The 27,061-nt window shown below is 37.8% G+C and overlaps 1 protein-coding gene and 2 long non-coding RNA genes across 8 annotated transcripts in view; 2 read left to right on the plus strand and 1 right to left on the minus strand.

Annotated features, from left to right (window-relative positions):
• Nucleotides 1–27,061, minus strand: part of PLXDC2 (plexin domain containing 2) — a 287,499-nt gene that overhangs the window by 177,188 nt on the left and 83,250 nt on the right. The window lies entirely within an intron of this gene.
• LOC117655189 (uncharacterized) lies at nt 1,051–4,293 on the plus strand. The gene is made up of 3 exons (XR_004588582.1): nt 1,051–1,273; nt 2,823–2,890; nt 4,210–4,293. It is a non-coding gene; the product is annotated as an uncharacterized LOC117655189 (long non-coding RNA).
• LOC117655190 (uncharacterized) lies at nt 4,905–12,055 on the plus strand. Its single transcript, XR_004588583.3, has 2 exons — nt 4,905–5,122; nt 11,523–12,055. It is a non-coding gene; the product is annotated as an uncharacterized LOC117655190 (long non-coding RNA).

A 27,061-nucleotide genomic window follows, 5' to 3' on the forward strand; every position in this document is an offset into this window, starting at 1 on the left:
CTGGCAGCTCTGCAGTCAGCCGCTGGCCCACTACTTCTGCTTGCTCGTAGCCACAACAGAGCAGGAGGCTGAGTTATATGTTGGTGCCGCAGCCGTGAGGCGAGGCAAGTTTTAGGGCATGATGGCCTGGCTGCAGGGACCCTGAGGTAAGCTCGTGGGGCAGCTCCACCCCCATCTCGCCTTGTGGCTGCGGCACTAGTGTGTCTCTCAGCTTCCTGCTCTGCCGTAAGCAAGTAGCAATTTCCTGTACATGGAAAAAAAATAAGGCACCCTTATTTTTTATAAAATAAAAAAATTTATAATTATTTTTTTTATAAAATATAAAAAATAGCATCATGATAGGTTAATAAGCCACTGGTTTCTCTAAATAGATTTTGAAAACATATTTCAATTTCAATTCTGTTATGGTCACTAGCCAATAAATAAAACAGAGATAAAAGAGGAGAAATATAATAAAAATAGATGGATGCTTACTTTGCTGAAAATCCCAGGATGACGTTAGCAAGAGCAAGCATGTGGGATGCTTGGTTCCATTCAGATATTGAGGATCACAGGTCCTACAATAAATTTCCATTACCTATGCCAATGAGAACTGATAGGGAGCAGGATTTCAAACTATTTGGCAAGCAGGCTTACTCCATAAGCAATGCAAATATACCAGCTGCACAACTGTAGTGTGATTTGTTTATTTGTTTGATTGACTGATTGATTTGATTTAGACAGTTGTCATTCAGTTCCAAGATCTCTCTGTCCCTACCTCTCTCAATCTCTCTTATTAAATTTATATGGTGCCTCTTTTACTATTTTGCTTAATGAGATTTTCTCTCTTAATGTGGGATTGTATGTCTTTTATCTGCAGAAACTGTGTCCTAGATAGAGTACAGTACTTTAAACAATGAGCATGACTATTTTCACACAGTTTTCAGTTGTAAACACAAAAGAAGAAAACTTGAATACTGCTTTTTCATTGCATGTTGAATGGATAAAGATAATAAGGCAGATGTACATAACGGAATTCTTATTCTCTTACTGTCTGACATGAAGGACAGACATCTTATCACTGCATAAAAAAGCCAATTGGTAGTTGAATGAAAATATGTCTTCTAGAAAGTGCAATTGACAGCAGACAGAAACAGCTTTCAGGATAGTAGGATAAAAAGAAAACATCGCCCCAGGCTTATGTTCAAGACAAAGAGTGATTCATGGCATGGTGAGCTCCCATCATTTGCATCCTCTGGACAATGGTGATGGCACCTGCTAACCCTTTCAACCTGTAAGTATCTTAGATAGTCCCTCCAACACAAATGGGATAAAGATCACAACCGTTTTTATTTTCTAACTTAAACCAAGGAAGATAGAAGCACAGAAACTGGTATTACATTGTGTCAAGCATTTATCCATATACTTTAAAATGATTCACACTGATTTGAATATTCTGTAGAGTTTCAGATTTATTTTTTTTTTAGCTTTGTGTGAAGATTTTGGAAGCTGGACTTTCTACATGTAAGAGAGAAGACAATGCAATTGCACTCTGATTTAATCATATTGAGCTATTGAACAGAGAGCCAGTTTGGTGTAGTTGTTAAGTAACATGCTGACCAAGGGAACCAAACAGGAAACATGGCCGGTTCAGCTCATTCTACTTTTTAACAGAATCTTGCAAGTCCGGGAATACATTTCTTCTCCCATTTCCTTTACCCTGGAAAAAATTAGGGAGGGTCTTGTCTGGCCCACTATTAAGCTGCAGACAATGCTGTCTCTTATCTGACTATTCACTACGCAGCCCAGGGTTTTCAGTCCAGACTCCCAAGGCCTTTCTTACATGCCATTATATTAAAGCACAAAGAGAAACATGGATAGCATAAATTCTAGTCTCATCTCAAGCATAAAGCCACCTAGATGACTTTGGGTCAGTCATTCTCTCTCAGTCCTAGGAAGCAGGCAATGACAAACCACTTCCAAAATCTTGCCATGAAAATTTCAGGGGCTTGTCCAGGAAGTTGCCAGAATTCAAAACTGAGACTAAGACAGGCACATGCCTTTCCTATCAAACCGCTCATTTTAATTGTTCTTTCAGTCATGAAAACAGATGAACCAAATAAACCCACCTGCTAATATTTCTATTAGCTGTAGTTCTTTGTACCAAAGTATTTTTTTTTAAATAGACAATAAAATGCTACTTCTAGCTCTTTTATCTTTGTGCAGCACAGTTTTAGTTTAGCATAGGAGTTTAGCATAGGAATTCTAATTATCCTGTAAGGAAAAATAATTCCAATACAAGGTAGTTAGAAATCATTTGGGAACTAAAGAATTCATATAGGAAAACCATGTCTTACATATTTCAGTCATGATTCTAAATGCAATCACACCATTTTGTTCAAATTCAAATTTAAAAACATAGAAAAATGTGTTTTACTGTAATAACTAGACCAAATCTCATAACAAAGACTATCCTGTTCTATTTCAATCTATTATTTTTGTCAAAACTGTTTGATTTTCTATATAGTATATCAAAGTTCATAAAGACAAAACAAAAACCAAACAAATTGCACCTCAGAGTGATCCTTCTAAGAATCAAAAGGCTATCCAGAAGTGGATATGGTTCCAATAATTGTCTCACTTTGAAATACAAGTACAATGATGGAAAGACATCAGGGAATTCTTGAAGATTATTCCTATATTAATTTGCGCAAAGTTTCATATTTCAAGGTCAACTCCAAATTAACTGTTTTGATTGGAGCATGAAGGAAATACAAAGTTGCCTTTTGCTTCCAAAATGCTATGATAAATTAAATGCATTATTTTTCTTACACAATTAACAGATTTTAAGACTGTGCAATTCTTGAGCAGTTTTCCATGACTCTCCCTTCAATGTTACGCTATGGAACAGGTAGTTGTCATAGTTACTTCAAACATCATAAGCATTCAATTATATTATTCTCTTTCAGAGTAGGTACAGCCTGTTTAGATGCATGAGAAGTAAAAGGCAGAGGCCCAATTAAAAAGAAGCAAGATTTGAATTAAGATAATGCTGCTGTATAATTTGGAAATCAAGTGAAACCAAATATTGAATGCAGCAGTATTTCACTCCAATCTAAGAATTGGGTAATATACTTTATTTCAGTAACCTAGTAGCAGGATGTGCAACTAGGGTTGAACTATTCTTGTTCTTTAAAAAAAAAGTTGTGTTACAAAAAATGATGCTTGGGGATTAGTGCAAAGCAAATCTGGTTTAGTTAAATGTAATTAAATTAAAGCTGGTTAAAACACAATTTTTCTTCACTCATGTATTGAATGCTCAGCTGGTGACAATGTCTAATCATCCTTGTCTGATCTCAAATAAGTAAATCAGATGACATCTAGTTAGGATTTGGATGAGAAGAACCCCCAAAGGTCCAGGCTAGAAACGGAATTAAAAACTATTCCAGGAGATAACAAAGATAAATATATTTCATATTGTTCCCAAGAAAACTCCCTAGTCATATCTATAAAACTGAATTCAGTAAGATTTTTATCTTTCCATACATTTAATGAATTTATAATTCTATAATACTAAAAATTATAATTTGCCAATTGTTGGACTCTCTGGCAGTACAAAATATTTGGGATATCATGTTGTTTAGTATTAAATTAGATTTTTTTCTGTATGCTCCTCACTGTAATTTAGATCTTTGGATTGACCTGCAATAAGGCCTCTCACTTCACTCTATTCTCATGATCATATTTTAAAATAAATACTGACAAAGGCAACAATAAAGTTACAAGATTAAAAAGTTGACATTTTCAATTTGAACATGCAGTATGTACTTCTGAATGTTAACAATACTTGGCAATTCTCTTGAAAGACTGGGACTGAATAATTTGATTATCTACTCAGCTTAATCAAAAATATTTTTGATTATTAAAATACACTCAATTATCTGGACATATTTGTTTGTTTTTTTAAATACAAGATTTTATAAAATAAAACATTTAGTTAGTGCTATTTTAAATAGCACTTAAATAGCATATTTAGGATTCTATTTTAAAATACCGAACCAAGAATTTTAAGCAGAATGAAACAGCTCTTTTATTCTATTGGGACTACAACTCTCAGTCTGCTCTGGGAATTGTAGTCCTATCATATCCCGAAGACATTTAAATTGCTTCTTTTATTAGATTCCTTATTAATTAAAATTTGTTCATATTGTTAATTTTATTTCTTATCAGGGCTGAAAGATATAAAGGCGGTTTGTATCAGAATGCTGATCAGGATGGCTGGCAAAGATAATTACTGTCAGAAATCCAAATGCTTGTTTGAGCAAGCATTTCTTGCAATTGTCTTTTAAACTGTGTTATGCATACAACGTCAGCACCAAGAATGCTAAAGCCTCTGAAAAGCAATTCACTCCCTGTAGGAACTTTACAGTTTAAATGTTTTTTCCAAATCCAAATCATTATCCCAGCTCTTTCACTAAAATCTAATCAACTGTAATTGGTCAGCCAATAAATTTAAATAAAACAAACAACAAACATACATGTTGGTCTTTCTGTAACGTGCATTAACAATTACAGTTAAATGCAGTAACATTCATCACACAAAATAAAGCAAATTTACTGTTATATCATAAATATTAACATGCTTGTTTATCTTGGTAATCTATTCTTCTTAACACAACAGAATTAGAAGGGACCTTGGAAGTCTTCTAGTCCAACCCTCCACTCAAGCAGGAAACTACACCCCATTCGGATAAATAGTTCTCCAATCTCTTCTTAAAAACCTCCGGTATTGGAGCACTCACAATTTCTGAAGGCATTAATTGTTCTAATTGACAGGAAATTTCTCCTTTTGTTCTTGGTTGTTTCTCTCCTTGATTAGTTTCCATCCATTGCTTCTTATTCTGTCTTCAGGTGCTGTGGAGAATAGCTTGACTTCCCTCTTTTTTGTGGCAGCCTCTGAGATATTGGCATACTGCTATCATGTCATCCCAGTCCATTTTTTCATTAAACTAGATGTACCCAATTCCTGCAACCGTTCTTCATGTTTTTGCCTCCAGTCCCCTAATCATCTTTGTTGCTCTTCTCTGCACTCTTTCTAGTATCTCAACATCTTTTTTTTTTTCGTGGTGATCCAAACTGGATGGTAAGTATGGTCTTAATTATAAAGTGATACTAACACTTCATGTGATTCTAACCTATTGTTAATGCAGCCTAGGCCTGTGTTAGCTTTTTTGGCAGCTGCAGCACACTGCTGGCTCATATTTAAATGATTAACCATAGGACTCAAAGATCCCTTTCCTATCACCTGTTGCCCCATCCATTTGAAAGTGCAAGCTTCTGCAATTATAACCATTCCGCCACTGATCCCTGACCTCTCCTATAGCGCCCGTGAGATTAGCCAATATGTCTCCCATTGTTTTGAAATATTTATTCCTCTTGCTGCTTGCTGTGGTTGAATGTCTCAAACCTCCTTTCCCCAAAAGTTTTGTTGATCTACCTCAGCCTCCTTTTTAATTGTGCAACTTAGTAGCTTTCATATGTTACCAACTAATTTTTAGGGAGTACCTCCTTCCCTCATCAACCCAATGTGTTTATTGCCTTACTGGCAAATAAAAGGGTGGGGGGGAGATAAAAATGAAATAAGATCTATAGTGACACTTTCTTGTAGTGTTTTAAGTGTGTGTGATGAGAGAAATAGTGCCTTCTATTTGGGGAAATATATCCAATTTTACAAGGTATAGCAAAGTTAAAAACTCCCTTTTAAAAAGACATCTGCAAAACATTCAGTAGTTGAGGAGATAATAATAATTAATTAATTATTAACAAATTTAATTAATTAACTAATTAAGGCAATTAAACCATGGGTAAAATGCTCCTGGTTCGGACTGGATCAGATGACCTGGTAGCAATTGTGGCAGGTGGTTCAGAGAACTGGTAGCGATGGTGGTGTGAGGCTCTGCCCATCTGCCCGGGTATCGTTACTTCCTGCTTTTAAAAGGTTAAAAAAAGGCTCTCACGATCACGCACCACAGCGTGATGTGGAAAAAAGAAGAGTTGGCCACGCCCACCCAGTCACATTACTCCCACCAAGCCATGCCCACAGAACCACTGAATTAAACCTAAATTAAAACCTTGAAAAACTGTCAAATGATTAAAAGTATAGATTGTACAATGAGGCAGTAGAAACAGTAGATCATATACTGAGGTTTTGTAAGAAGATCCACAAACTGATTATAAACAATATAATCCAGTTACTAAAATTATTTGCTGGAGCATTTGTAAAAATTATCATCAGCAGTAATGAAAAATTGGTTATATGATTGAACTATAATTGAAAAAGTAATTAAAAATGAGCAGGTTAAATATTGTGGGATTTCCAACTGATAAAGTCTTGGCTGATAACACCCAAAATTTAACAGTGATTGAAAAGAAGGAAGTTTTGATAATTGATGTGACAATACCAGGGGAAAGTAGAAGAGAAAACAAAGAAGATCACAAAAAATCCAAGATGAAAGTTGATGACATAAAATGGCCCTCACAGGACTTATAGGCATATCATCTGTCAATGGCAAAAACCCACACTGCCTGCATTTGCAGATTATATAACACTGATACAGACCAACATACTAGGTTCTTGTGAATAACTTGATTCGTATGAAGGCCAACATCAGCCAAAGAACTGGCAATCATGACTGCAAATTGTTATGAATAAATAATAATAACTTTAATATTATAAACCATAATATTTGCCTATCCAGGGTCCATGGGAAGGGCATGATAGATGGATAAAAATCCCAAATCCAGTCTAAATACCTGGCTGACTGTGATTCATAATCATCATGATCTAGACAAATAGATACAATAGAAATACAATAGACAATAGAAAATGAGGAAGCTAAAGTGCTCTTGGACTTTAGGATTGAAACAGGCAAACACCTGCCACATAACATTCAGAACTTAACAACTGTTGATAAGCAAGACAAAAAAGTCTGGTTAGTGGACATGGCAGTACCTATAGACTGCAGAATTAAAGATAAAAGGATTGGAGAAAATCAAAATACAAATACTTATAAATACAAGTAGAATGATTGTGGCAAAAAGAAACAAAGATAGTACCAACAGAGATAGGCATCTGGAACACTACTTGAATATCACAACATTTACAAAATACTGGCAATCATTCAGTTGCAATAGGCAGCTGTACTTGGAACAGCTTACACCTGCAACAAACAATACCTTTAGCACAGGGTGTCAAACTCACATCGTCACGGCAGCATCACGTGACGTATTGGGACTTTTTTCTTTCGCTAAACTGTAATGCATCCGGCCTGCGGCCCGTGAGTTTGACAGTTCTGCTCTAGCACAATCAAACAACATCTGTATCAGAGGTTCATTGGAAGGTCTTAATAGATGAATAAAAATGCCAAATCCAGTCTAAATATCTGTAACTATGCGACAAACCATAGTAATACATAGTTGCTAAAAAAAATAGATTGCCCCATCAAAAATGTATAAATGACAAATGTAAGGCTTCGGCTAAACAAAAATGATGTGATCCTTTATCTGAAACAAGCAAAATAAAAACAAAAATTGCAGTTTTATGACTCTGAGATGCCGCAATTGGTTGTAAATGTGAGCTGGTTGCCAAGCACTCAAAATGCAGTCACTATGGAGGCAGCATGGATAGTAAAGCACCTTCTCTGTGTCCCTGGGTCATGCAATCATCTTTTGCAACCTTCTGACAAGCAAAGTCAATGGGAAAGCCAGATTTACTTAACAAACATATTATTAACTTAACAACTGCACTGATTCACTTAACAAATATGGCAAGAAAGGTATAAAATTGAGCAAAAATCACTTAACAACAGAATTTTGGGCTCAGTTGTGCTCATATATTTTTATTCTCTATATTTTTATTCTCTTTCTCTTGGAGGTCCCTTGCAGTTTCCAAAAAAAGGAAAGCTTTTCTTATGGAAAGAAATGACTTGGAGAATCTTTTTGCTATGTGTTAAAATTAGCTTCTTGAAAGCAGACTCAGTGATTGGAAATCTGGATTACTGATGATGATTGATTATTCTATATCAATAAACAATCTGCTCATCTATTTATATCTACAGATATATTTAGCTGAAAAGTGCTTGTCTTTTAGCTACAAAAAATTTCTAGACATTCAATACACATTGATATCAAATTGAAGAAAGATCTTGGAATATTTATCCTATAGAAGAGAAGATGAAGTGGTAGTAAGACAGCCTTTTTCCAATATGTGAAGAACTTATCATGCAAAAGATAGAACAGGCTATTTTTCTTTATTGCTCAAGAGAACAAGGTTATAACCTAGAAGAAGGCAATCATCTGGAGGCACATCAATGCCTATTTCTTTCCAACAGTTAAGAAGAGGCAAAAATATATTTGAAACTCAATTTTCAGTTCAACTCCCAAATATTTTATTCATGTATTTCATAGATTTATTCTTTTTGTTGTACTGATTTTCTTTTTCTTACCTTGTGTTTCTTTATCACACCCTTATATTCACAACCAAAATCAAAGCATCGATTGAAAAATAAGTTTTCTTTTTTCCACTGCAAAAAATCCAGATACGGAAAGCTGTTGGCTGTTGATCAAAGACCAACACTGAACACTCAAGGCAAAGCAAAGATTTAAAATGGAAGATTACTGAAAAAACCCTCAATCTCAGTGAGAAATTGTTGCAATGAAATCATATAATAAAATTATAACTGTGGCCATTCGTTATATTTAATTTTACACTATCATATTTGCGCATCTTTTTACCAATATTTTAACACATCTGATAATCTTAGTATGCCCAAAATGTTTTCCCTATGGGAAAATGAGCAGCCGTACATGCCCCAACTCTACTTTTTACAGACTCTGTGTCCCTCAGAGCATACTGTTCCCAGCTGCATAGATTTGGAAATATTTTTGGTAAAAAAATTAAAAATAGGTGCATTAAGACTCTACTACAGGGGTGGGAAACATGAGAAGTTGGGATTGTTGTGCAGAGCCACTGCCCACCCATCCCTTCCATCATTGTGGGCTGGACAGGAACAGTGAAAGGATTGGATGTGGCTCATGGGCCATAAAATACTGATATCCTATATTCTATCTTTTTATAGGGGTAAATATAGATTGAAACTCCTCCTGTCACTATATCACTATAAGGTTTCCTTTAGCTCTAGAAAAGTACTTTTTAAAACATCTCTAAACATCTTTTTCTCTAAAAAAGCTGACCTTCACCGTCAAGAAAATATTGCTGGATTCAACATTCAAGGGCTTGGGAAGGATTTCAGAGTACGAAAAAGTTTATAGAGCTTAGAAAAACCCAGTTCAGGTCGAAGAATGAAGTCTCCAGTCTCGGCTATTCTATGCTAATTATGATTATGATAAAACATCAATTGTTCAGCTTTTGTGATGTCAAGAAGGGTTGGCACTGTCAACTTTATACTACAGTATATGAATACCTTCAGAAATTATTAATAGTTTTAATGGTACTGAACTTGTAACTGCTCATAGTTATGGCCATTGCAGTGTTTCTGCAATGACTGTGATTTAGATGCTTGACAACCAGCTTGAAGTTATGATGGTTGTAGTGTCCCATGGTCACATGATAGCCACCAGCCACAGTGGTGCAATGGTTAGAATGCAGTAATGCAAGCTAATTCTGCCGCCTGCTGGCTTCCTGCAATTTTGCAGTTTGAATCTCACCAGGCTCAAGGTTGACTCAGCCTTCCATCCTTCCAAGGTTGGTAAAATGAGGACCCAGATTGTAGGGGCCAATATGCTGATTCTATAAACTGCTTAGAGAGGATGTAAAGCACTATGAAGCAGTATATAAGTCTAAGTGTTATTGCTATTTTCAACCTTCATTGCAAATTGATTTCCAACAAACGAAGTCAATGGGGAACCTCACAGGAGGATGCAAATGGTGGCTGCATGACTGTGGGATGCCATGACCCTGCAGGGTTGACCTAATGATGGCAACCTGAAACTGGCGCAACTGCCACAATAAATCAGTCACATAATGATGCATTTTACAATTATTTGCTTAGGGATGGAGTTGCTGGTCTGATTTACCATACTTAAGTAAGGACTGCCATACTGCTCACCCATAGCTGCATAGATTTGGAAATATTTTTGTTAAAAAAATTAAAAATAAACTGAAAGTAGTCTCTTGAAATGCAAAAATAACTTTCAAACTGAGGAAGGTTGCTCCAGCATTTTGGGCAGTCTTAAAATATTTATTTTTTTCCTATAATTTTCAGGATGCCATTCAAAGTAAGGAGAAAAAAGCACAAAAAGCTAGAAGCACAGAGACTTTTATCTCAGACAAGTCAATGTACCTATATATCTAGCTCAATATTATTTCCATCAGACAGTCCCACTGGTATCCCAATCAGAATCTTTAGAATTGCTCCAGAAGGGTAGGCTCAAAATTTATACTGTTTTGCAATTTTGCACCTTCCAGAGAAAGTAAAGAACTGAAGATGGCTCTGAGAAAGTGGAAGTGATGACTCTGGCAAAGATCAAGGAATTTCCAATTTTCCTTGGAACTTCTCCAGAGAAAGAGAGGATGAGAGATTTCTTACATGTTCTCAATACAGCTGCATCTCATGAGGAGACTACAGAATAGCAGTTTTCTTTAGATTTAAAAGATTATGGTATTAGTCAATTTGTGAGCAATTGCAGCAAGCTTTTAAAAGGCAGTTAATTTTAGATACCTCACTTTCTAATAACTTTCTGAAATTTCTCAATATCTACTTCTAATCTGTTAGAAACTTTTAAGATGATATTTGAAAATGTTGGGTGAAATGGCCTTCAATTCCGAGCCAATTTTTTTTCACAATCATAAACTTAAGTATTCAAAGTATCTGAAATAAACATCAAAAAGTTAAAATTTTGGTTTTAGAAAGCTATAAACAGACTAAAGGCTCAGATAAAATTGTAACACTGAAACTTTTACAATAAAATTTGGAATTAATTTTATAAAACTAAAAACTTCTCGTGGGGCAGGCATAGGTTCTGTTTTTTTAATAAGAAAATTAAAATCTGCAATTTCATAATTTTAAAAACTGGACATTAGAGAGTCTGAGTTTAGATAGACAAAAAATTTAAAAGCCTATAAAGTGTTGCAAAATGTTCTAACAATGTGAACACAGGTACATGCACACACGCACATGGACACAAAGAGGGAGAAAGAGAGGGAGAGAGACACACACGGAGAGAGATGTGCACATGTATTCAAACTGAACTGATTTCTAAATAACAATTACGAAACATAATCGGCAGATCCATCTTATGCTATTATTTTTCTGATTTATGAAAGCATGTACTGTATGTGTGTGATTTTTATGCAGACTTGTTTGAATCATTTAACCTATGTATGCTACCCAGCCCAAAAAGGTTGTGTATGAAGCAAATTTGGATGAAAAATATTCAGTAATAATTTTATAACTCAATTAAATCATGTACCAGATTCAGAAAAAGTAATCTAATGCTCTCTATTCTACTTTTTGGGACCTTAGGTTTTTGCTATTGACCTGATTGGCTAGGTATGACAAGAACTGAAGTCCGAAGTAAATGATGCTTCCAAACCTTCTCTATATTTTCTTTATGATTGTAAAGCTAGATTTCATGATTCCGAATCCATTAAACTGTATGACTTTTACAACTTTGCATCAAAAATTGCAGTATTTTAACAGCAGCTAGGAAGAGAGAATTTCAAGAAACAGAAATATATAGGAAGCAAAACCAAGAAAAAAAGCCTGAAATCAGAGTAGATTGCACAGTTCATATTCTTCAGTTTTCAGCTAAATGATTGTAGTAGATACTGAATAAAATATCTTCACGTAAGCATAAACAAACTGTGCGTTTCCAGAAATGATCTTTGCTGATATCTCATACTGTCAAGGTTTAGCATTTCTGAGTAAAATTTAATGTATGTATCAAAACAAACTGCTGATGGAAAAATATGAAATGTTTTGATGCAATAAAGGAAAGAGCAGCTTGAAAATGTTCACATCTAAGTTAAAAAATAAAATGGCAAGCATTGAAGATCTCTGCATTAATTTGCTTCCCTCCAAGCTATCTAGCAATTTCCCTACACTGTTTCAAATCTCATTAGGAATTGTATATTTATTTTGAACAAAATTAGCGGGAATCCAAAAAATACTGAGATTATCAAACAATTGCCTCATCCAATATTAAAAAATGGTCTAGCCTAGATTAATACAGACATACATTTTGGTTAGAAACACAATTTTCTTTTTCATTATTTTATAAAAATTGTAATGGAACACAATTTTTTTCAGCTAGATGGATTCTGAATTTTGTACAATTGAAAGTCTAAGGTCATTGTGAGCATGCTTAGAACATATAATATATGGAAGATTATAATACGTGTATAACTACAGATATATATCTGTGTGTGTTTGTGTGACTAAGAACATAAAACAAATAAAAAGTAATATAGAATGAGAAAGAAATGAAGAAAAAATAAAAAAGAGAGTTAGAAGTGCCCAAAAGGGAAAAAATATAAAAAGGAAAAGTAAATAGAAAAGAAAGAAAAAACATTCAAAGAATTAGCTTCCAATTTTCTAAATAGCAGTTAGAAGTACAATTCTTTCTGCCAAAACTGCAGCAAATAGATTATAGCCCTTGTTTAATAATGAGATTGGAAGTTTTACAGGCATGTATACTCATGAAGATCAATCTGGCTTTGTGCCAAAAACAGTTAAGGGACAACGTAAGGATTGTTCTGAATATTATTGAATATTTACAATATCATAATGAAAAACAGGCAGCTTTAATATTTTTAGACGAAGAGAAAACCTTTGACAATTTAAATTGGACTTTTAATGTTTAAAGTCTTGGAAGAAATGGACTTTGGTGAGAATTTTATTTAAGGGATCAAAGCTGTTTATACATCACAGCAAGCAAAAGTTGTTATTAACGCCTTAATCAATTCATGCAAAATTCAAAAGGGTACAAGACAAGGATGGTCTCTGATTCCTTTGCCGTTTATACTATAGATCTGAAATGATGAACCTATGAGATGGCACGCAGTGCCCTCTCTGATGGCACACGAGCTGTCACCACAGTTCAGTTCTGCCACGAATGTGTGTGCGCCTCTTGCTGACCAGCTAGTCTTCGGGTCTCTGCTGCGCATGCGCGGGGTGCATGCAGGGGGGTTGTGCATGCATGCGTGAGACATAAGGCACATGCAGTGGTCACACGTGTATGCAGGGGGAGGGGGCGTGCAGGGGGACGGGCCACATGTGGGTGTGTTGCATGTGTATGCGCAGGGCGGCCTTGTGTGGAGGAGTTGCACACGCATGTGCAGGGACGGGGCACATTTGGTGGGTTGCACGCACATGCACGGGGGTCGGAAATGTGTGGGGGTGTGCGCGTGTATGTACGGGGGGGCAGGGCACATGCATGGGGCATGGGGCATGGATGCATGCATTGCGTTTTGGGAGTTCGGGCACATGGTTTGGGCACTCTGATCAAAAAAGGTTAGCTATCACTGCTGTATATGATATAATACTATAAATTGAAAAGTAAAGTAAAACAAAAAGCCAGAAAATAAAAAAGAAATAAAAAATAAAAAGAGAAAAGGAAAGGGGAAAAAAACCAAGACAGCAATTCCGTCTTTTCCCCAAAATGTTTTACCACCTCTTCACCTCCTCTTAATTAATATAGTAAAATTCTTCATCCCATTAGTCAACTGTTATCCTTACATAAGTTCAGCAACCAATGCCTTTTTCATTAAAAATATATAAAATATATAAAATATATTATATTTAAATTAAATATATTATATATTTAAATATATAATATATAAATATATAAAATTCACCATTTCGAATCTCAACTCTTAATTCTAAGTAAGTAAATCCAATACACAACAGATTTTCCAGTTGTAAATCAGTCCAGAAATAACACCCCCAAATAATCGCAGATTTCATTTTAACCTTTTTACCAGTTACCGGTGGCCCTTCGGATCCGCTTCAAGGTGCTGGTCTTGACCTATAAAGCCCAACATGGCATGGGCCTGGGGTACTTGCAGGACCATCTCCTACCAGCCTCCCACCGCCCAGTGCGGTCACATAGGATTGCTCTCCTCCGGGTGCCATCGGCCAGACAATGTCGGCTGGTGGCCCCCAGGATGAGGGCGTTCTTGGTGGCCGCACCGACCTTCTGGAATGAATTACCCACCGGGATTTGGACAGCCCCCGACCTTCGCGCTTTCTGCGCTGAACTGAAGACATGGCTTTTTCAGCAAATTCCCTGATCTGTTGAGATTTTAGTTGGGGTTTTTACATTTGGATGTTTTTAGTTTTATTTATTGTTATATGTTTTTTATCTGTGAGCCGCCCCGAGTCCTATGAGAGCAGGGCGTCATAGAAATCTAAGAAATAAAATAAACCTGGATCAAAAAGGCCTATGGGACTTCCAGTTTGACATCATGGCAAGACGGTCGGATATAGTGGGGCTTTGCAAATCCAGGGCTGATTTTCTTTGCCAGGAGGCTCTATAGGGCCAAAGTCATCCTGGAGGGGTGCGAAGAAAGGAGAGATCCCTTGATGATCGTGAGAGAATGGTGGCTCTCCCACTGGATCCAAGGCACCCTCCCAAGTAATGAAGCAGAGAGATGGCCATTATGGCCGGAAGAAGCACTAATGAGCTATTTTGAATAGAGCATTGGAACTGGGTGAGACTATTTTCAACTTCTACATTAAAGACGTATTCCTAAATATTCCTCCTATAAAACTTATAGAAAAGTTTTTTCTCAGAAAGAAAGATTCTCCAAAGCATAGAGAAAGCGGCAAGTTAATACGTTTTGATTATTTGACAATCAGCTGCTATATCTTTCACTTCAAGATTGGAAGTTAGAACTGGAGTGACACCTACTAGTGAAAAATGATATTATTCTATTACATTGCTGGCAAAAATCTTGAAAATAAGGCAAAGTGAAAGGTAAACAATACTTGGAAGATTGTTTTTTTGCTCTGGGAATAGACAATATTTTCTTCTTGAAACTTGCTGAACCTGGTGGCTTATGAGTTCTGTTGGCATTGCAAAATGGCTTGGAGACTGAGAGAATTGGTGTTTTTTTTTACCAAATACTTTTGAAAGAGTCAATTAGTGGAATAACCTGGAACCGTTTAGAGACTATGGGAATTGCCTCTTGATTTAGAATGTGGATTAACTTGGTGGGCCATCTGGATTTACACCAAGATTAGCAAGCTCCAGGCCATTAAAGCAAAGACTAAGAGAAACAATGTCACAACAGGGAAAAACAAACACATTTAAAAAAGAAATAAAATTGATGTTTCAATCTATCCAGGAAGCTATGATAAAGAATTATAACAAGATGAAAAAGGACTTGGGGAAGATCAAGAAACAGACGCACAATATGATTGTGCAATTAGGAAACCCTCAACAAATAGTAATGGAAAATGAACAAAGAACCCAGAGAATAGAAGAGAAATCAGAAGGTGTGGAGGAAAGAATAGAGGAGATAGATCAACAATTGATACAAGTAGATAAAGATATGAAAAGGATAGTAATAATTCCTGAAATGCAGAAGGTAGTTTACTCTCCAAGCTGTCAAAATATAGAAAAAGATAGAGAGGAAGATTCCCTAGAAGTGATGTAGTTGTTGGTGGGTGCCCTAGAAATGGGAATACATGAGATAGACATAGAGGCAGATGAAATACTTAAGACTAAATATGAGTGATGTAAGGAGACACATGGTCCCAAGGGAGCAGCATGTGAGACTGGCTAAAAAGTCAACAAGAGTCGAAATATTAAAAAGGGCAAGAGATGATGGAAAAAACAGAATATTTTTTAACCTGGGATTTGTTTTATTAATGACTGGAAAATAGAGGTAGAAAGCAGAAATTGGGAAAATACTATTATGTATACTGTCACATAATATATTATTACCATGTACATGTAAATATTAGAAGTCGAAAGATTATTTCTATGTGAACAATATGGTTACTGTTATATTATGTATAAGTAAATTGACTGGACAATACACTGTTCACTAAGCACTTACGTATGTTGAAGAAAAAAGTATAAATAAATTTTAAAAAGCCAACGTTATGTTCCTTCTTTTTATACAAAACAAGGCACTTTCCAAATAAGGTTAGCAAAGGAAGCATGAACTTCGTGACTTTTGAAGGATCTGACTACAGCTGGAATAAGAATGGCAAATTTCTTTGTCTCTCAGGTCTTCCGCCCAATGGGGAACACTACCTTGAAGTCTCATAAGGAGCAACAGTATGGCATATAACATGGTCAATCTTGCATCTTCTCTTTCTCCAGACAAATTGGAGGAGCCAATTTACTCATCAACTATTTTTTCTCCTGTTTGAATCCAAAATGTTCTAGTTTTTTTACAACAAATGATAAAATGTCCCTTCTTGTTCTAATATATATTTAAAGTGCCTATATTAGATGCTAGACTACGTCTTTGCTCATATATACCAACAGTACAACATATTATAAATATTTTCTTTACAATTATAACATAATGTAAAGTGCAATAATTTCAGCCACATATTTTCCAGTTATTCCATCTGTATATTATAATCAAATTTTTAGTCCATTTTATCTTACTTCTTTCATTTGTTTTTCTTCTGTTTCAACCTTCAATAAAAATGTATAACTCTGTGTTTTAGGAATTAGTTTTCTGTCCTTACAGACTATCTTTGTTTTCATTACTTTAATGCACCAATTCATTTCAGTATTTTTATTTTTTGAAAGTCTCATCAATTTATTAAAACATAACTTTCTTGCAGGATCCAATTTGGTCACCAGGACCAGAGGTTTAGTCTTCCAAGTTTTCGGATTTCTGCTGGAGACCTTCTCAGAGAAGTTACAACATTTCCCTGGGACACGTATATTTGCCTTCATTCATAACTTTCTTGATTGTTCCATTTTTCTCAACTCATTTATTTTTTCCCCATATATTTATTTTGTGATCTGATACTCAGTCATAAAGTTTATGACCAAGTAGACTCAATGTTCATCTTTTATATTTGTTTTTCATTTGTATACAGTTGACATTCATTCAACACCTATTCATTCTTAGCACTATCTCTTTTTGCTTTATCATGGAGTCTTAAATGTATTATTCCCACTGCACTAAACGTACTTTTACATTTTCTTTTGATGTGTCTAATTCTTGCTTCCATATAGTAGAATGGCAGAAGTGTGCTTTATATACAACCATGTTTTGCATTTTTTGACAAAGATTAATTCTATATCATATAGTATAATCTATTCAATATTTTTCTACCAGCATTTGCCTACCAGCATGACTTAAAATTTTTCCATTTCTCCAGATTTGCCAAAGTATACAACTAATTATTTGGAGTTTTTTGGGGTTTTTTTATTTATTTATTTATTTATTTATTTTGCCAGTTAAAGCAAATTAAAAACATTAATCCTGTCAAACACAACTGCCTTAACCTTTGAAACATTTTTTTTTTCCTGACCTACAGCCTTGAAGCAACATTCACTGAAACTCATCTGGTTTTTCAGCCAATAGCACAGCATCATCTGCATGGAAAAAAATGCATATTCATTTGAGTCTTCAATCACAACTTCTCTAAAATCATTATGAGTATTCTTTGCGCATTCCTATATAGACACATTGAACAGCCAGTGAGACACCATAATCTTTATATTATCTTCAGATCAGTGTTCAATCATTTGTTTAAACATTCCAGTTATTATCGCAGAAGTTTTCCTTATATCTTACACAACTATTACTGCATTCAGCAGCCAGCTTTCAACTTCATATTCATGCAAAATATTTTATAATTCAAGTATATTCATTTTATGCTTTCTCTAAATCAACAATTATTGATTACATTCATGCATTTTTCAATTGCTGAAGAGTGAAAGTGTGATCTCACACCTTTTTCCTAATGCAATGCTGTACTGCACTTCCCAAATTTTGTTCACTGTAATCTCTTGTACTCTTTCAATCAGAATTCTGCCAAACATCTTCTCAGACATATTTAACAAACTAATTCCCCTATATTTTATACATTCACTTTTTCCTCTGTATAGGGGAAAAATCACGGTATTATTCAAAACACCAGGCACAGATACAGTCTTCAAACACACTTTAAACAAATTACACAGCCACTTGATAAGCAAACCACATATATATTTTACCGTCTCTCCAATTATGCCATCTACATCTACAGCTTTAACGTTTTTGAACGTACTTGGCAGCATTTATATACTCATTTTCTCAGACACATTTATAGCATTAGGTTCATTTCTTCTCTTTGAAGTATCACTATCCTTTTCAAACAAATCTTAGAAATACGTCTTCCAGATTTCCCTCATTTCAATTTCATCCAGTGTCATCAACAAAGAGTTTTTTCTCTGTCTCTGTTGCATTTTCAGAAAATTGCCTGAAAGACTGTTCCAAATTGCAGCAACAATGAAAACTTTGTATTTAAACTAAAATATTAAAAGGGAAATTCCTGTTTAATATCTGTGGTGCAAATCATTAATTTAAGCACACAATGTAAGTTTCTGCAATCACTTCCATAGGTGAACCGATCAATAAAAAAATTAGCAATGGTGAAGAGGAGGCTAGAGGGTATGCTTGATCAGTTTTGTGGATCAAAGTTAGTCTCTTCTCAAGATTGAAGATTAAGTTTTTGGATAAATTTGGACTATTCTGCCCTTTAGATTGTAGACTTTCTTGACTGTAGTGGGATGAATCAACAGATGGAAAGGTTTATGACCATTAACAGCTCCGACAGCAGGGAGAAAGTGACAGTGTTTCTTAATTTTTTTCCTCTCAGCATCCCAAAATTACAGATGATTCCAAAAAGAGTTTTTGTCTATATCAGCATTTAATGCATTAAAAATTAAAATGGATGCATTCATAGAATATTTATTTATTGAATCATGTAAATATAACAATATTAACTACACAATGTGTCATAGATAGATATAGGTATTTTAATAAATTATAGATTTAACTTAATTTAACATTTAACATCCGCTCACCTGGACAGGATGTCTTGGAATTCCATTCGTACAAGGCATATGCAAAAAGAGGAAAAGGTCAAAGAACATGAGGCAGGCCCAGAAGAATATGGAGAGACAACATCAAAGAAGCACTATAACAACATCAATTAACAATGGTTGAAGAGCAAGAACCAGAACTTATCAGATGTTTTATTTTCAGGGAAACAGGGTAAAATAAATATTTTTCATAAAAACCCTACTTTAATAAATAAAAAATAATAATGAGAAAACTGACATTGTTTTACATTTTTGCAAATATTTTTAATATCAGGCAAATAATTTTGATTTTGCAGAACCCTGAGATAACTGCACTTTAAGAAACACTGACATAGGGAATAACATCAGAAGCTTGACAGTTTCTTTTTCAAACTTCCCTGTTCTTCTGGGATATAGTCATCTTTTACTAATGGTTGACACATATTTTCTTCAAGGTAATATCTGTACTTCTCTACAGAGGATGATAACCAAAATATTTCAAGTCCTTCTAGAGGAAACCAATTATGTAGATCTAGTTCAATTTGATTTCAGATTGGGCCATAGAATATTGGCTTAGTTAGTCTTGATGGATAATCTGTTAATAACTCCTGGATATCTTGGTGGCCTTCAATACCACTATGCGTGGCATCAAAATATTGGGGAGATATCTTAGGAAGAGTATCGCCTTTAGCTAACGTATTTGGCTTCCAATTGCTCTGTGTGATGAATTGAAAGTGCCTGTCTATCAATTTGTCTGTGTATCTACACCCACACCCACATCCACAAATACACACATACATATACATCCATCCTTATAAATCTCAAGCCTCACTCCTGTTTCTTATTCTTTCTTTCTTTCTTTCTTTCTTTCTTTCTTTCTTTCTTTCTTTCTCTTTCTTTCTTTCTTTCTTTCTTCTCTTGTCTCTCCCGCTCTCTTTCTTTATTTCCCTAGACATGCATTCTACAGATAATCCTTTTACAAGGGTAATCCTGAAAAGAGAAGTTAGGCACGGCTTTTTTGATGTTGACATTAATCTCTTGGAATTCTTACTCCAACCCAACTAATCAGCCAATTCTTAACTGTACTTTTAGCAAAATCTTAAATATGTTTATTCTTTTGATTTTACTCCATTGGAGCTATGCTTCTTTTGTGGCTATATTTTTATCTGCTATTGCCAAAAGAACATACAACATATAAATAAACATAGTATAGTAAATTAAAAAATTTATCATTGTCATATTTATCAGATCAGTCCATAGCTATTGACTTCTAACACCCATCAAGGCTTTGGTCAAAAAAACCAATACACAATACAAAACACTTTTTACTAAGATGGATAAGATACTGACTAACCTATCTTGGTGCACCTCTACAATGCATAACTTGCCCTATTAATAATATAGTATCACTTAAGTTGACACATTATGACTATATGCCTTAAGTGTAACCAGTCCAATTTTACCCCAAGTACTCTCAAGCAAATCTAGAGATTATCCTGCAAGCCAACATACTGTTGTCTTGTTCCTCTAACTGGAGGTATATGCCATACCGATACATATTCAGGCTAAATCCATTGAAAGAGGGACAAAAAAGCAGACATATAATGTTGTTGGTGCTTATGTTTGTTTATCCCCTGAATGGGAAAAGTATGAGTGAAGGTTGGGAATAGTTAGGACTATCAATCAGATGTAATAGTTATCACTGAATAACTATTCAGTGAATACTGCCTGAAAAGCAAAGATGCTATCAATAACAGTGTGCCATACTATAATAATTCAAATTCTGAGTTCAATGTTCTTGCACCTATAATTACAACTAAAATTGTCTTTCAGGTAAATTCCTTCTTGAATCTATTGGTCTTGTTTGATCTTGATGGAGATGCTGTAACCAAACTAGGGCACACCCCATCCCAGTTTCAGAATGATCTGAAAAAGTGCAAAGTGTTCTAGTAAAACAAATATGTACCATCCATATAAAGATACTCCATTAATTGAAGTAATTTCAATTTGCTTGATCAAAAGGAAAAATTCATAAAAGCAAAATACCTTTGTTTGGCCAACAAAATTTTATAAGCTTAGGTTTCTTAAAATATCCATCAGACTAAACAAATAAATATGAAGACGGGTATAAGAGAGTGAATGATGACTGAGGATGATGTTAAAAATCATTCCTGTTCCAGCTGCATTTTTGAACAGAGGGAGAAAGAGAGAAAGAAAAGAGACTCAAGAAATCCAATTTGGATTTTATCTGGTATTGTGCTCTACAAAGTGCTGTTGAATTGCAGCAAGCACTCTCTTAAGGGATCCCAGGAGACAGATAGAAATGCATTTGGTATTTTAAGGCCCTCATTTTTGTCAATACAAATTCTAACAGTTAAGATCCACCCAGTTTCCATCCAAGAGGAGACATTTTTTACCAAGCCACAGTCACAGAAATTTCTGCCAATGATATATTACTAAGTAAAATAGGGGAAAAAAACATTTAACTGTTCTTAACCTTCCTCAGCCACACAATTATACAGCAATATATTTAACTGAAGAAAAAGAAACTTCTAGTTTTAATCAGTACACATTACCGAACTATTTTTCCTATTTTTCAGTCCCAGTCTGTTAGGAATTTGCTATGTTTACTTCGAAAAGTGAGCATGGCATGGATAATGCCATGACTTTTATCTACAAAGCCTTTCCATATGTTATCTAAAAATGGAATTCAGTGATTCCAAGGCAAGGAATTCAGTTGACAGTCTATATGCTTCAAGTAAAATGGAATCAAATAAACACCGAATATGCTTTATCAGTTTGGCAATCAGCATATTCTGAAAAATGAGTGTTCAATAGATGAGTAACATTTAAAAAGGTGGATACCATTTTGCCTTCCACTACAGTCATAGTAAAAGACCACTTTTATTTACCATCTGGACCATGCTGGCTGGGAATTCTGGGAGTTGAAATCCCAGAATTAAAATTGCCAAATTTTCAACACTAATCTAAGACTCTGCCATACTGTTGCTCTCCATCTTTGTTGAATTCTCAAGTAGGTGGAAATGGTGAAAAGAGTTTCAAGTTTAAAGGCTGATAGAATTAATTAGGTATTCAGGTTGGAATCTATCAATTAGTGGCAGCACTTATTTGACTTGGGCTAACCCCAAAATACTATTTCTGGGTAGTTTATGGATGAAAGACTGCCAGGAAAATTTCAAAGCTGTAGGCTAGGCTGGGAAGTTGAAAAACGTCTGTGATGCAAGTAATATTTATTTGTGCAGTTCTTGATGTTCTGAGCTTGCTTTCTCATTTGCAGATGTTTCATTATCCCCCTAGTATCATCATCAGTGAGTGGTGTGGGGTTTGCTTCCACCACTTGCGTTGTTATATACCAGCGATGGTTAACCTTTTTGGTGCCGAGTATCCAAAGCGTGTGCGCAAATGCATGCATGTGTGCAGCCCCCCAATGAAATGTGAGCACCCCCCCCACATGCGTCCCGCCCCCCCACTCATGCATCCCCAGCGCATGCACCTTGCCCCCCGCGCATGCATGGCAGAGACTCAAAGATCAGCTGGGCATGTGTGCCATAGGTTCACCATCACGTTATATACAGTAGCTGATTACTAAAACATCTCCAAGTAAACAACCAAATTCAGAGAACACCAAAAACACCACAAATCAACCCTGACGTTGATGTATCTTTTTCATATTCTTTCCCTGAAATATTTATTAGTAATTTTTATAGTCCATTTCAATCCAAAGACTCTAGGTGGGTTACAACAGAGTAAAAAGTAAAAATCGTAAATTAAATTTCCAAAGATGGCACTGGTGACCATCAATTAGAGTTTCATGAGGTCACGATAGAAGAACTGGAGCTTTTATCTATAGCTTGCATTTCACTTTTAAGAGTTGTTAATTTATTCTTAAATAATGTTCAAGGCTATTTAAGCATTTATCTTTGAATCACTGCCTGTAATGTTTCTGATTCTTTTACTGGCCAAGGGAATCGATAGAAGTGTTCTGAATCTTCATTTTGAGAGCAGATAGAAAAGAAAGAAGAAAACAGAATTTAACAATTTATAGAGAAAAAAATACTTAACATTTATGAAAAGGGGCGTTGGTCCTACCTGAGACGCTCCTTCTCGTTGGGTGGAGACAGCAGCCTGTGTGGGTAATACTCCTCCTATCAGCCTGAAGGACTGAGTCTATCATTAAGCTTAAATCCCACCCTTGTTGCCGGGCAGACAAGTTTTTGGCGAGGGACTAAATGACAGACTCGGCATGTGGTAAAGAATACAGAGAAGTAGAAATAGAACAAAAAACAAGGCCAGACTGGCGCAGGGAGGGTCTGGCTGCTGTCTCTACCCAACGAGAAGGAGCGTCTCAGGTAGGACCAACGCCCCTTCTCCATTGTGGGTGGAGACAGCAGCCAGTGTGGGACATACCCAAGTTCACTGTCCCGAAACCTGGGGGGGACCAGTCTGGTCCGAAACCACCTCCCTATCAACGACCCTCTGCAACACCTGCCGACCAAACGCTGCCTCCGCAGAAGCAAATGTGTCAAGTTTATAGTGACGAATAAAGGGGGCTGGCGAAGTCCACATAGCCGCTCGACAAATCTCCAGCAAAGGGGCCTGAGTAGCCCAAGCCGCCGACGTAGCCGCACTGCGCGTAGAATATGCAGTCACACGGGAAGGTCGTGGTAGAGAACGGAAGTCATAGGCCGAGGCAATAGTCTGTCAGATCCAGCGGCCTATAGTAGAAGACGACACCTTGTGCCCCAAAGAGACTGGAAGGAAAGAGACGAACAATGCCTCTGATCGTCGGAAGGTAGCAGTGCGTTTAATGTAGATGCAAAGTGCTCATTTGACGTCCAAGGTGTGCCAACGACGTTCACGCAGATGAGAAGGTCATGGCCAGAAGTTTGGGAGAATAAGCTCTTGAGAGCGATGGAAAATGGAGTTTATCTTCAGTACGAAGGTAGGATCCAAGCGGAGCACTACACGATCAGCATGAAACACGCAGAGATCGGGCCGGGTGGACAGGGCAGCCACCTCTGAAATGCAGCGAGCAGAGGTTATGGCCACCAAAAAGGCGACCTTACAAGTCAGCAACCGAAGAGAAGTCATTCGCAAAGGCTTGTATGGAGGCCCCATAAGAGATTCCAGAACCAATGGTAGATCCCAGGAAGGGTAACGCTGCAGGACCGGAAGGGACAAGTTAGTGGCACCACGAAGGAAGTGACAGATCAGAGGGTGCTGCGCCAAAGACGATAGAGATCCGCAGGTAAGTACCGAGGAAATAGCAGCAACCTGGCGTCGTAGAGTGTTAGGCGAACGTCCATTGGAGAACCCTTGCTGAAGGAACCTTAGCACATCCACAATGGAGGGCTGTAAAACAGATATGCCATTCTTGTCGCACCATGAGAAGAAGGCCCACCAGGTAGCCAAATAGATCCTGTTAGTTGAAGGATGATGCGAAGCCTGGATTATTTGAATAACTTAGTCCGGAATGTTCGCAGTGCTCAAGCAGAGCCGCTCAACTTCCAAGCGGTCAGACTGAGCCACGGGAGGTCTGGATGGCTCAAGGCACCCTGAGTCAGAGTGTCCGCCGTGATCGGGATGCGCCAGGGGGCAGCGACAAAAAGGGAAACCAAATCTGCAAACCATGCCCTGCAAGGCCAGTGAGGGCCAGGAGGATCACCTCTGCCCATTCGTCCAGGAGCTTGAGAATGACCCTCGGGAGCGGAAACGTTGGAGGAAAGGCATATAAGAGGTCCTGCGGCCAAGGGGCTCGGAGGGCGTCAATGGCTTCCGCCTGAGGCTGCGGGAATCGGGCGAAGAAGCGAGGCAGCTGAGCGTTCGCGCATGTCACGAAAAGGTCCGCGACCGGAGAGCCGAATCGGAGAACCAGACTCTGGAAAACTCGTGGATGGAGCCACCACTCCGCGTTGTCCACCTGTTGCCGACTCAGCCAATCTGCCTGAGCGTTGTCGATGCCGGAGATGTGTTCCGCCCAAAGGGATCCGAGGTGTCGTTCTGCCCAGAGACCCACCTTCAGGGCCACAGACAACAGGGACTTCGATCGGGTGCTGCCAAGCTTGTTCAGGTGTGCCTTGGCTGTGACATTGTCCATTAACACAAGAACATGAGTCCTGGACACAAGATGACGGAACGCCCTCTGAGCAAGAAATATGGCTTGCAACTCTAGCCAGTTGATTGGACACCGAGACTCCAACACGGTCCACTTTCCTTGCGCCAGTTGACCCTGGCAGTGGGCACCCCAGCCGCTGAGACTGGCGTCCGTCGTCACCACCACCCTCTGGGGCTTGAGGAAGAGGGAATTTGCCGATAGGGCCGGGGACCGCCACCACCGAAGGGATCTGCGAACCACCTTCTGTAAAGGTAAAAGAAACCATTGAAGCTCCCGGGCATGGAGTTGAGCCCAGGGAACAATGGCTATAGCAGATATCATCTTCTCCCAAAGTTGGGAAAGAACATACGGGGAAACCTTCCTAGACCCCTTAACCTTAACTACCAAGTCCTTCAAGCTTTCTTGTTGCTCTGGCGAGAGGAAAACTCTACCCTGAAGTGAGTCAATCAGAGCCCCCAGGTGAACCAGGGATGTAGTGGGGACCAATGGCTTTTCTCTAGGTTAATGAAAAAACCATGGGCAGCCAAGGTTTTCAGTGTGAACTGAACATCCAGGACCGCCTGCTGAGGAGAGGACGATAAAATCGAAATATCATCGAAGTAGCAAAGGAGTCTAATAGAAGAAAGCCTAAGAAAGGTGGCCAGGGCAGCCAACACCTTTGTAAAGGTGCGGGGGGCGGATGAAAGTCCGAAGGGCAAAGCCCTATATTGGTAATGTATCCCCCCGTAACAAAACCGCAAATAACGTCTATGAGATGGGAGAACAGGGATGTGTAAATAGGCCTCAGTAAGGTCTATAGAGGAAAGGAGATCGACCCTCCTAACACCGTCAAGAATGGATTTGAGAGATTGCATCTTAAATTTTCGATATACAACATACCGATTTAATCGTTTTAGGTCCAGAATGGGTCTCCACCCCCCCCCCCGAGGATTTAGGCACCAAAAATACACGAGAATAGAATCCTGACCCGATTTGATTAGGAGGGACAAGTTGGATAGCCCTGATAGAAAGAAGATGCTGAACCACAGCGTCCATCAGCGCCCTCCTTTCGGAGATACGAGAAAGCGGACAGCAGACAAAGGTGCTCAGGGGCAGGGAAAGAAATTCAATGGCCAACCCAGATCGTAAGATGGCCAGGACCCATTTGTCCAAGGTGGACTTCTCCCAGATGGCAGCAAAGAGGGCCAATCTACCGCCAATGGGAGGGTCAGAGATGCACTTAGTGACGGCGTCAGTAGGAATGACCTCCTCTCCCCGAAAGAGCCGTTTAGACATAAAGGGTTTCTCCCGGGAAATCCTGTCTTGGGATCCACGTTGCCTGCCAAAATTGTTATATGGGCGGGGCGAAGGGAAAAAGGAGGAAGAAGGACCCCCACCATCAGCAGCCCGAGATTGGGGCCACGCAGGGTAAAGTGAAAAATGAGACTCTCCTCTGTGGAAAACCGCCGCCAACACTTTCTTCTTGTCCCGAGTCTCAGTTAAGAAGGGCTCCAAGGCATCCCCAAATAGTCGAGTCCCCCCGAAAGGAATGGAGGCCAAACACCACTTATGTCTGGCATCCGCCTGCCAATGACGGAGCCAGACCAAATGACGAGCCGCTACAGAAGAAGCCAACGATTTAGCGGCAAAACAAGTGGCGTTGAGTGTTGAATCTGCCGAAAATTGAACAGCTGCAACGATCTTATTAAGATCCTGTTTGATCCGAGCATCCTCAGGAGAAAGCTTGTCCTGTAGTTGGCGGAGCCACAGCAAGGTGGAGCGGTTAAAAAAGGACGCCGTAGAGGAGGCCTTAATAGCCCATGCCGTCCCCTGATGAGCTCTCTGGAGGACCAAGTCCAAACGTCGTTCATCAGGTCGCATATCCTCATCGGGATCCTCCGG

The sequence above is a fragment of the Pantherophis guttatus genome, chromosome 4 (genome assembly GCF_059756535.1).
Source record: "Pantherophis guttatus breed Tessera chromosome 4, ASM5975653v1, whole genome shotgun sequence".
In the NCBI taxonomy this organism is placed as follows: domain Eukaryota; kingdom Metazoa; phylum Chordata; class Lepidosauria; order Squamata; family Colubridae; genus Pantherophis; species Pantherophis guttatus.